This window comes from Bos grunniens, chromosome X, assembly GCF_055505025.1.
Source record: "Bos grunniens cultivar Pamir isolate PY7600 chromosome X, Bosgru_T2T1.0, whole genome shotgun sequence".
In the NCBI taxonomy this organism is placed as follows: Eukaryota; Metazoa; Chordata; class Mammalia; order Artiodactyla; family Bovidae; genus Bos; species Bos grunniens.
Genome location: NC_141194.1, coordinates 20,482,749 through 20,495,348, shown reverse-complemented (window position 1 = coordinate 20,495,348; position 12,600 = coordinate 20,482,749).

Below are 12,600 nucleotides of genomic sequence, written 5' to 3'. Positions count from 1 at the left end.
GAGGTGGCAAGAATACACAGAACTGTACAAAAAAGATCTTCACGACCAAGATAATCACAATGGTGTGATCACTCACCTAGAGCCAGACATCCTGGAATGTGAAGTCAAGTGGGCCTTAGAAAGCATCACTATGAACAAAGCTAGTGCAAGTGATGGAATTCCAGTTGAGCTATTTCAAATCCTGAAAGATGATGCTGTGAAAGGGCTGCACCCAATATGTCAGCAAATTTGGAAAACTCAACAGTCCTCAACTTTTCCAGAGGACTGGAAAAGGTCAGCTTTCATTCCAATCCCAAAGAAAGGCAATGCCAAAGAATGCTCAAACTACCGCACAACTGCACTCATCTCACACGCTAGTAAAGTAATGCTCAAAATTCTCCAAGCCAGGCCTCAGCAATACGTGAACCGTGAACTTCCAGATGTTCAAGCTGGTTTTAGAAAAGGCAGAGGAACCAGAGATCAAATTGCCAACATCCTCCGGATCATTGAAAAAGCAAGAGAGTTCCAGAAAAACATCTATTTCTGCTTTATTGACTATGCCAAAGCCTTTGACTGTGTAGATCACAAGAAACTGCAGAAAATTCTGAAAGAGATGGAAATACCAGACCACCTGACCTGCCTCTTGATAAACCTATATGCAGGTCAGGAAGCAACAGTTAGAACTGGACATGGAACAACAGACTGGTTCCAAATAGGAAAAGGAGTATGTCAAGGCTGTATATTGTCACCCTGCTTATTTAACTTATATGCAGAGTACATCATGAGAAACGCTGGGCTGGGAGAAGCACAAGCTGGAATCAAGATTGCTGGGAGAAATATCAATAACCTTAGATATGCAGATAACACCACCCTTATGGCAGAAAGTGAAGAAGAATTAAAGAGCTTCTTAATGAAAGTGAAAGAGGAGAGTGAAAAAATTGGCTTAAAGCTCAACATTCAGAAAATGAAGATCATGGCATCTGGTCCCATCACTTCATGGGAAATAGATGGGGAAACAGTGGAAACAGTGTCAGACTTTATTTTTGGGGGCTCCAAAATCACTGCAGATGGTGATTGCAGCCATGAAATTAAAAGACACCTACTCCTTGGAAGGAAAGTTATGACCAACCTAGATAGCATATTCAAAAGCAGAGACATTACTTTGCCAACAAAGGTCCATCTAGTCAAGGCTATGGTTTTTCCAGTAGTCATGTATGGATGTGAGAGTTGGACTGTGAAGAAAGTTGAGTGCCAAAGAACTGATGCTTTTGAACTGTGATGTTGGAGAAGACTCTTGAGAGTCTCTTGGACTGCAAGGAGGTCCAACCAGTCCATCCTAATGGAGATCAGTCCATCCTAATGGAGATCAGTCCTGGGTGTTCATTGGAAGGACTGATGTTGAAGCTGAAACTCCAATACTTTGGCCACCTGATGCAAAGAGCTGACTCATTTGAAAAGCCCCTGATGCCGGGAAAGATTGAGGGCAGGAGGAGAAGGGGAGGACAGAGGATGAGATGGTTGGATGGCATCACCGACTCGATGAACATGGGTTAGGGTGGATTCTGGGAGTTGGTGATGGACAGGGAGGCCTGGCATGCTGCAGTTCATGGTGTCGCAAAGAGTCAGATACGACTGAGTGACTGAACTGAACTGAATACTCCGTTGTATATATGTACTGCATCTTCTTTATCCATTCCTCTGTTGATGGAAATTTAGATTGTTTCCATGTCTTGGCTATTGTGACTAGTGCTGCTATGAACACTGAGGTGCATGTACCTTTTTGAATTAGTTTTGTCTGGGTATATTCCGAGCAGTGGGATTGCTCTGTCGAACAGTAATTCTGGTTTTAGTTTTCAGAGTCACCTCCATAGTGTTTTCCATAGTGGCTGCACCAACTTATATTCTCACCAACAGTGTAGGAGGGTTCCCTAAAAGGTGTTTTTTGATGTCCAGATTTTGTAGAGTGGAAACTCTCTGAGGGTGCACCTGGGGTGAAGGGTGCTAAGCTAAGGGGGAATGGGATCAGGACTATGGATTTCATCTTCCTCAAGACATTCCCTTCCTTCTCTCAGCAGCTGCCTTGCTTTCTAAGCAGTTTTGAGGACAGTGGTTCTTGCTCTTAACCACACATTTGAATCACCTGGGGTGATTTTAAAAAGTCCAGTGTGCAGTTTGCACTTAGACCAATGACATCAGGGTCTCTGGGGCGGGTGAGAAGGAAACTTAGTCATAAGGATTTTGTCAGACACTCCAAGGCTGGGAACCACTGTTTCGAAGAGAAAAGGCAGATTGCTACCGTTTTCCCCTCAGCACCATGATTTGTAAATTTACCATTTTTATTAATACAGCACACATTCATTTCAAAGTTGAAGTACCATATAATCTGTGATGTTTATGATCTGAAATACATAAAAGCAAGTATCCTTGAAGGATTATTCTCTCTACAAGAAAGAAAAATGGCTAGTGTGCACACACTGCAGATCAGTATATCTCCAAATTAATTTCCATTAAAATCATTTTTCCATCTTAGGAAGATTTTCCCTAAATGACTTTTATTTCTCACATTTTGTATAGAACTTAATATTCTTTTCAAAGAATTCCAGGTCTCTTCTTCCTTGGAGTATACACTTGTGGGTTCCCACACTGTTTACTTCTTATGGTTCTAGTGAGTACTGAATGCTTGTGACTCACTGGAATGTTTACCCTTTTAATTCTTTTTCACAGTTGGCCTCCTGGTCTCATTTTACCTTTGATGTTAACTGGCTAACACTGCGGTTCATTTCCTGTTATTTATAATTTTGGAATTAAAAGTGTAAATGAAGTCAAAAAAATGAAAGGCCCAGGTCACCTATCGTGTTAAGGGTCACAGCTGCGGTTCTGGAAGGTTCCAGTCGAAAAACTGGCTTGTTTTCCCTCCCTCCATTTCCCAAATGTAAGCTTCTCCTGTGGAGGCAGTTATTAGGGTTGGCCAAAGGTGCTCTCAGAAAAATGTGTTATCTTTGTGAGCGGTTAGTTTTTTCTATGCTGAATCACATATTTTGTTGCTTGGGAATGTATTTGATGAAGTTCAAGCAAATAATTTGTCTCAGTTTATTCAGCTTGTCCTTCAACAGCCTTTATCCCTGAGATACCAGGAATAACAAGGTGCTGTAAGTTGGCTTCTTAGTTGTGGGGGATGGGGTGAAGAGGAGGCCTTATGGGCAGTTTGTTTGCTTAGGCAGAATTTGGAGTCAGAGGTACTTGTGTTCACTGCAATGTATAACTCAGTTCAAAATTCCAAGGTCATAAACTTGAACATGCACCTCCCAGGTTGGGTGTGCACGTGAAACAAGATCAATGTAAGTTCTGCTCTGTAAGTGCTGTTTTTTAAGCAGTCACCTAGTGTGCTCACTTATTAGAAAAACGTTCGGGTTTTAGTACACCTTCTGTCACAAGAAAAGAATTGGACAGATCTCACATTTCACCCTACTACATGCCAGGCTTGTTTCTTGGAGGAAAAAAGAACAACATAACATGACCTGCTACCAAGCAATTTAGGACCTCGGTGGGGAGAAGACCTATCCCCGTGGGATAGAGTCAAGAATATGAGGTGTGGCTTCCCTGGTGGTCCAGTGGTTAAGACTCCGAGCTTCCACTGCAGGGGGAGCAGGTTCAATCCCTAATCATGCATGCTGGAGCAGCAAAAAAAAAAAAAAAAAAAAAAGAATATGAGGCAACCTATAAATGGGAGGGGACTACACTTCATGGTGAGACTGACCCCGTGGACTGGGGTGGAGCATGAGCTGAGGGTTAAAGGGAAGTGGAACATCTCAAACCCAGCGATTGTCTCTGGTTCCCACAGTCTTCAGCTCTTCTCATAACATCTCGCAGCAACCGCTCCCTCAAAGTGAGGAAGATGGCAGCCATCAGCTCCTGGCTTCTGTTGGGAGCTGGGGAGACTGGGGAGCCTGGGGACACTAAGCCCTGAGCCCAGTCCTGGGGTGATGGGATCTTAGAAAGGAGCAGGGCAGGCACCTGGACTGATAATTTTGCCAGGACCCTGGCACCATGTGGGTGGAAGAGGAGTTCTGCTGATAAACAGAAGGATGGAGATGGGGAGTGGGCTGAGCAAAAATTAGAGCATTTGCAGGCCATGATACTTGCACTTTTTTTTTTGCTTTCTAGACATAAAACTAAAAATCTGGACTGTTCCAGAAAAAAGAACAGAAGCCAAACAACCTTACATGTAGTATCCCTATATCGTCTACCTGACGCTGTACAGACACTTCAAAAAATGTTGAAAATGGTACTCGCCTCTCTGCCCTGCCACTCAGCACGATTTCGCTGATTTCTCACAACCCCTCATTTTTTTTCTTCTTGCTTTTTTCCTGCTTGCAAATCATGTGATACTATTTTTAAATGCTGTCTCTTTCTCATCTTCCTTATCCTGTAGACTTTTCACCAGATCATCTTTTGGACTTTTTGTAAAACAAAACAGTAATTATGAAAAACTTTCTTAAAAGTTGTTAGGATGTGGTATGCAATATATACTGAGACAATTGGAGCTCTCACTGCTGAAGCCACCCCAGGGTTCATGCTGGGAGTCCAGATAGGAAAAGAATAGATTGTGTGATGATATGGTTTTGTTTTCAAGAAGAAAGAAGTTAGGTATGAATCTAAAAGCATCAGCCACAAAAGTTTCAGAAATTATCTTCCATAAAAATACATTAGAAGAAAAAAACTTTCAATCAGAAGAATCCCTTCCTGAATCTTTAAATAATCATGAAGACCTATTTGAGATACTATCCCCCAAACAAACTTAAATGTGTTTCATATTTTCAAACCAAGAAAAATATGGTGGCTCAGATGGTGACTCAGATGGTAAAGAATCTGCCTGCAATGCAGGAGACCTGGGTTCGATCCCTAGGTCGGGAAGATCCCCTGGAGAAGGGAATGGCAACCCCACTCCAGTATTCTTGCCTGGAGAATCCTATGGACAGAGGAGCCTGGTGGGCTACAGTCCATGAATTCACAAAGTGCTGGACACGACTGAGCAATTCACACTTTCAAAGTATAGAATGACTTGCCCAAACCTTTAAACAATCATGAAGACTTATTTGAGATACTATCCCCCAAATAAGCATAAATGTGATTCATATTTTTATTCTTGGTTTGTTCTCAGTACTCAAATAGTAAAGGCAAAGGCTTATCTGAGTTTTGAAGACAGTGTTTCCTGAACAGGAAATGAAACTGCCAATGTTCCACAAAGCACACAAAGTGCCTGATTCCGTGAAGAAATTATGCTGATTCACCAGAAGAAAATGGTCTTAGTTCTAATCAACTGAACATTTGTGTGTGAGAGTTTTTTTAAATTAAATTGCCATAAAAAATCGAATTGCTTTACAGGCAAAGTCATGTCCTAGTGTGATTCACAATTTAAGGATTTCTGACTTATATGCTGATTAGGAAATGTGAATGTCACAACCATTTAACACATTGGAGTAGGGTGGTTGGAGTTGGGAGTGGAAAGAGAAGTCACTAGAAAATGTCAAGAACAAAGCAATGTCAGGCCATATATACTAGCTTTCAATTTTTTGAGTTCTACATTTTTGGGTGAACTGTTTATATTTTTGGTTTAACCTAGTTAGAAATTTGTGTAACTTTACACATCATTAAAGGTTTGTTTTGTTTTAATAACTGTTTTGTTAGCTGATTATTTAATTACTTTGCAGTCTTCCAGATTACTTCTAAAACTGCAGCTTGTCATTTTTCTAATATGTGATCTATCACTTTGCTCACCCGATACCCATGACTTCCTCTACAAGACCAAGGAAAGCAGGGACTTGCCTGGTGGTACAGTGGCTAAGACTCTGTGCTGCCAGTGCAGGGGGCCCAGGTTTGATCCCCAGTCAGGGACCTAGACCCCACATGCTGCAGCCAAAGAAATAAAATTAAAAAAAAAAAACCACTAAAATTGGAAAGCAGCATACTAGAATTGCCAGCTTCCATTACCACTAAGAGTTCCCTGCGACACATCCCAGCCAATGAAGTATAAATGGAAGTGATTTGAGATGGCTTTCTTATGAATTTTTTTTAAAAGCCAAGCTGTTTAAGGACAGGCTGTGTGTTTTACCATCTACCTTCCCCCATTCCCTGTGTAGAAAGTGGACACATGGCTTGGAGGCGCCAGAAGTGACATTTAAGTTGATTGCTGACAAAGAGTAGGAGCTAATTAGGGGAAGGGAAATGGAGATCTTCAAAGAAAGACAAGAAATAATGTAATACAGAATTTATAAAAGATTGGCTATCAGATATGATTATCTTGGAATCATTAAAAGCATGCTCAATGGATAAGGGACTATTCCAGCTCCAGTGGGAGAGTTTAGGCCACAGCTGGGTGAATAGAAACAACAGAGACAGCTTTTGACTCCAGGCTAACTGAACTTTTTTAAAAATGGAGCTTTCCAACAATGCTTTGTGCTAGCATATAGGGTAGTAATTTCCCCATCACCAGATGTGTTCAAGCAAATGCTTAACGGACGCCCACCCAGGAAGAGAAGTGGGAGTCCTGTGTTCATGGAGATTGTACTATTTCAGTTTCGTTCAAGCATTTCTATTCTCATAAGCCCTAAAAGACTTTTGAACAACTGTTATATACCCCTCCACATATTTTGTCTTTTAAAAATTTAACTTTCACATTTTCTCTTGCACATTTTGAATTGACATTTTCTATTTGTAAAATCACCAGTTAAATAGTTGCAAAGAACATAATTTCTGATGTACTGTGCATTCTGCACATACTTTAAATCTATTTTTATTGCTTTAAAATCTCGGCACAGCTCATTTAGCTCATTCAGTTAATGGAAAGTGCCTGCTCTACTCATAATGGTACAGCTAGTCCTTATTGGCAAACTGATCAGCCACATCAAACTAACTTTTAAAGAACTGTGCAAATTATTAACCCTGTCCCTGCTCACCAATCAACGATGGGCCTAAAACTGGCATGATTCTTGCCCTTATATGCTTCTCTCTAATGAGAGAGACAGATCTAAAAGAATGTCACAGATAAACAGCAAGTCACAATTCGCAAGAGTGCAGTGAGGGAGGTGTTAGTGGAATGAATACTACATGGTGATCTGGGAGGGCTTCCCTGAGGAAGTGACGTTTAAGCAGAAACAGCCCCAAGTCAAGTGAACGCTGACAGTCTTTAACCAGTAGTTCCTTAATTGTACACTTAGCTCGCTCCTGAGAGAGACTCTTTGAATTGGCTTGCTCAGGAGCCTCTTTCTCTGTGGAGTTAGAAATAAAACCTTAGTTTATGCTCCTAAGTAACCTGAGAAGCTAGTGAAGGGGGCAAGAATATCCCTCCTTCCCAACATGGCTCTTTGGCATGAGATTATTTTAGGCTAATTATTTTTAAAAATGAGCAGACCCAGGAGAAGCTCTGAAAACCAAGTAGAAATTATCCTTTTGTAAGAGACATTTACACTTAGAAATCTCCATTTGTAAGGGTGTTTCTATCTCCGTACCAGGAAGAGGAAAATGTCTAAATCTCTAGAACCTCTATCAATAGAGAAGGCAGCAACTTAAATCTGCCTTACCCTTGTTTACTGCGCTTTTCCTGGTTACCATCTGTAACCAACTCCCCTCCCCCCCAACATCTTTCTGTGTTTATACATAAATTTATTTATTTCTTTTTGGCTGTGCTGGGTCTTTGCTGCTGTGCGGACTTTTCTCTGGTTGCGGCAAATGGAGGCCACTCTCTGGTTGCGGTGCAGGGGCTTCTCGTGGCAGTGGCTTCTCTCATTGTGGAGTGCGGGCTCTAGAGCACAGGCTCAGCTGTTGTGGCACACAGGCTTAGCTGCTCTGCAGCATGTGAGATCTTCCCAGATCAGGGATGGAACCCATGCTTCTGCATTGACAGGTGGATTCTTGACCACTGAGCCTCCAGGGAAACCCCCCCAACATCTTTCTTTTGGCTTTAGCTAGAGATGGTATTGAAGGTTGTGGTTTGGGCCATTTTGGAGAGTTACCTAGTTTTCCTGGGTATACAGTAATGTACATGTATTAAACTTCTGTTTATTTATCTCTTGGTAATCTTTTATTACAGGGGAATCTCAGCCAAGAACCTAGAAAGGTAGAGAGAAAAATTCTTTTCCTCCCTGACCCAGGCTTAACTCTCAGGAAACTCTTCCCTCCGGAACACTATACATTGCTAAATTCTTTGGTTCAGTGCCCAGAGGTTTTTACACTTTGAGGTAACACACTCTGCTAAGATTCAGTGTAGATGAGGGATACACCTTTTTGTATTCAAGTGCAAGAAAAGTGAAAGTGTTAGTTGCTTGGTCATATCCAACTTTTTGCGACCCTATGGACTGTAGCCCACCAGGCTTCTCTGTCCGTGGGGATTCTCCAGGCAAGAATACTGGAGTGGGTTGTTATGCCCACCCCCAGGTGATCTTCCCGACCAGGGATCAAACCCAGGTCTCTGGCATTGCAGGTGGATTCTTTACTGTCTGAGCCACCAGGGAAGCCAAGAAGTACAAGAAGGCTATTATAAAAGAGGAGATGCTAAAGAAGAACCACACGAGCATGGCCTTGTTACCCCAGAGGTGTTGTCAAGCAGATAATTTCCAGAAAGAGTACACATGGATTTGAGGTTTGGAAAGCAAGTTCCTAAAACTCAAGTCACCTGAAAGTTCTCATATACCTCAGTTTCGGTTCAGTTGCTCAGTTGTGTCTGACTCTTTGTGACCCCATGGACTGCAGCTCACCAGGTTTCCTTGTCCTTCACCAACTCCTGGAGGTTGCTCAAACGCATGTCCATCAAGTTGGTGATGCCATCCAACCATCTTGTCCCCTTTTCCTCCTGCCTTCAATCTTTCCCAGCATCAGGGTCTTTTCCAGTGAATTAGCTCTTCACATTAGGTGGCCAAGGTATTGAAGCTTCAGCCTCAGGATCAATCCTTCCAATGAATATTCAGGATTGATTTCCTTTAGGATTGACTGGTTTGATTTCCTCGCAGTCCAAGGAACTCTCAAGAGTCTTCTCCAACACCACAGTTCAACAGCATCAATTCTTTGATGCTCACTCAGCCTTCTTTATGGTCCAACTCTCACATCCATACTCGACTATTGGGAAAACCATGGCTTTGACTATATGGACCTTTGTTGGCAAAATAATGTCTCTGCTTTTTAATATAACATAACTCAAGTGACAAGTATTTCCCAGTTTAAAGGCCTTGAACTAGAAAACTCCTCTGTCCTTGGGGCAAAGGCTTATATAAATGATTGTAGAGAGTGATTTATCAAGAGATCATATCAAGAGATTATACTTCGGGTTCTGGAACAGAGGCACCTGGGGCAGCAGCCTGCATCTGTCCAAGTGTCCTCAAAACTCACTCTTCTCAGTGGTTCCTTTGAGACAGAGTGATTATTACTCAGTGGTTATTGCAGAAAGATTGCGTTGTGCTTTAGTTTCTGAAAAAACTAGTAAACTAGGAAAAACCAGAAACTATTCTGTTTCTCCCCTAGATGTTGGAGCCTATGAAACTTAAGGGTTTGTTTTCAAAACGAAGTCTCAAATAATTATCATTGGACCCAAAAGATTGTGTATTTTTCATTGGAAGAAAGGCACGTTCTTAAAAAATAGTGCTTTCACTTTTGTCATATCACTTGTTAAATTTTCACTTCCTTTCTCAATCCAAACCTCATTCTTTCCCACAAGCCATTACCAGGAAACACCTAGATTTGAAAACATATATAGCTTGCTTTTTTTCATTGAGTTTTAGGTAGAAAGAATAATAAACTTCATGAAATTCAAATACAGGACAATGCACCCAGAAAAATACTAACACAACAACCTGGGTTGCAAAACTTGTTTAGCAAGTTTCAGGTGGAGGTTAATTAAAACCTGCTTGGAAACCTCTTAAAACATAGACAGGAATGCAAACTACACACACCACCACCTAGATTCTTCCCTCGGGAACTTCCTTCTCTCTACTTCCCTGGATTTTGGTGGGAACATTTCCTGAAAGTTCCATCTGGTCAGGCTTAGTGTCCATGACCAATAGAAGTCTATTTCTCCCATCCCAGGGGAGGAGCTGCGGGACTGTGGGTAGGCAGCCCACTCCTTAGCAGTGATAACAAACAGCCACTCCTTAAGATTTTAGCTCCTCTGGGAGGTGGAGTGGTGGTGGGGTGGGGACTGAGGGATTGTAAGAATTTCCTCCAGTGTTTCATGTTTAAGTCTCCATGTTTCAAGATAGAGAAGAGGCGGACACGACTGAAGTGACTTAGCAGAAGCAGCAGTGATGTTGTTCTGGACAAGACAAGAGAACACAGAGAGAGGTCAAACACAGTACAGAAAAAGGTAGAAATGCTGCCTGATGTATGACCTGTCTGTAAGAGAATATTGAGCTGGCCAAACATTCTAGAATATTAGCTGCATATTCTTTCAGAAGTTCCTCCGGGTGACCGCTATTATTTCTTCTGTCCAGGCTTGTTTAGAGTGATTGTCAGCTAACACCCCGTTGGTGGATAAGCATCTGCGAGATGTGCAGGCAACAAGGCCGGGGTGTAATTATAACATAATGCTGTAACAGCATTGCACAAGACTGCCTCAGTACTATCTGCCAGAGTACATAGCCACCCTCTCACTGACAGTCATTTGGATGGTGATTAGTGTTGGATCACGTCCTGGAATCAGGCTTGAAGCCAGAGAAACTGGAAAATGATTTTTGTTTTTCAACTCCTTGGAGGCCCGTGTGGAAAATTTAGGAGAGCAAATGTTTGTTTCTAGTAGCAGAACTTGTATATACTTTGAGGAAGAGAAAGTGAAGTGGGATGGTTCCTGAACTGCTTGCCTTGCCCTGAAGCTGGTCCTCGGCAGAAAACTCTTATTTTCTCACGGGGCTGGCCAGGAAGCGTTGAGGCAGGGAGCAGTTGATGGCAATCCCACTCTCCCTCGGCTCCTCCACAACTAATCTAAGCACAGGTGAGACCTTTTCCAGGTGACAAAGAAACAGTCTCCATCCCAAAGCACCACCAGTATTAATGACTCAAGGCCACCGTGTATGGTTAAACTAGACAATGAGTTGTGGTTTGTGAGGTGTGTCTGGGGCCCGGCTGTCCAGTTCAAATCTCAACCCCATTGCCTTCTGGTTGTATAATACAGAACAAGTTGTTTCACCCCCTATACGTTGCCTTCCTCATACACAAAAGGATGGCTTTGTTTTGAGGATTAAATGACATAATCCATGTATATCACGTGGAACGTAGAAAGTGCCCTATAATTATCAGCTTGCTTTCCCCCCCCCCCCATTAAATTCTAACTCTCATCATGGATACCTGTTACAGGGAAAGCATGACATTAGGATCGATTCTGTCTCTCAGTTTTCCCCTCAGACTGGGGCTGATTGATCCCATTTATTTCATGAATGTTTGTTAAATGCCTACTGCGTGCCATGCGTGGAATGAGAGACTCTGAAGATATAAATATCGTGGGACACGGTCCCTGCTCCTGGGATGCTGCCGGTCAAGGAGGTAGACATTTTTGGTCACGCTGCTATGCCAAAAGCATAAATAAATACATAAATCCAAGGTCAAAGAGTGTGGATCAGCTGCTTCGAGAAGGGCCAGGGAGTTTTGAAAGCACGTTTGTGGAGGCACAGACTGGGTTAACAGCCCAGACCTGCACTCCCTGCAGTGAATGCAAATTGCTTAACTTCTCTAAACCTCCCTTTCCTCATCTTTGAAATGGGCCTGATTCCGTGGTGTGCTGAAGCCTGCTCCTATTGGCTTGGGAGAGCCTCCTGTTAAATATTCAAAAATTTTGCAAGCCAGTGGTTAAAGCCCTTGGTAGCTTGAAATCAGGATCAATATTTACACCCTGTTAATCAGCAAAGTCTATAGTTCAAAGCTCCTCCCTAACCCCAGCTGGCTCACTGCACACCACAGGAACCTGTGGAGGAAAGGCAAAACATGACCTTTACCCTCTTGGGGTTTTTGGCTGGGCCTGAGAATTTAATTAACATAAAACAGATCGACAGGAAAAAAAGCACACATATTGATTGAATGTGTTTTACAGTGACAGGGCAGGGGAGAGCCCTCGTAAGGAAATGAGCACCAAAGAGGTGGCAGAACCTGAATGCTTTTCCAACAGATTGGACAAAGAGGGGTGATTGTGGAGAAGTAACTGAAATATATAGAAAGAAGGCTCTTAAAAGGTGGGCCTTGACTCCCAGGTGAAGAATGTTTCTTTTCTCCTGGGACAGGGAAGGCATCTTTCACTTGGGAGTGTTATCTCTTGTTTTCAGAATGAAAAAAAGAGAGATTAGAATGCCCTTCATGCATCTGCTGTTTTTCAAGTGCCTTTAGCTCAAAATAATCCTTATGCCAAAGCAGCATGTTTTGAGGTGCCATATTCTGCTGCTGTTATGAAGATGAATGAAATAACAAAACTGTGGTATCTGACGCATAGTAGAGGTTCAACATGGGGTGACTCTAAGTATTTCATGTAGAATATATTAATCATATACATCCTGCACTTTCACAGTCATAGTCTTATTCAGTCCTCATAGCAGCTAGGAGGTAGTTTATTTTTAGTTCTGTAAATGAAGTTTTTTTTTATACCTACGAATG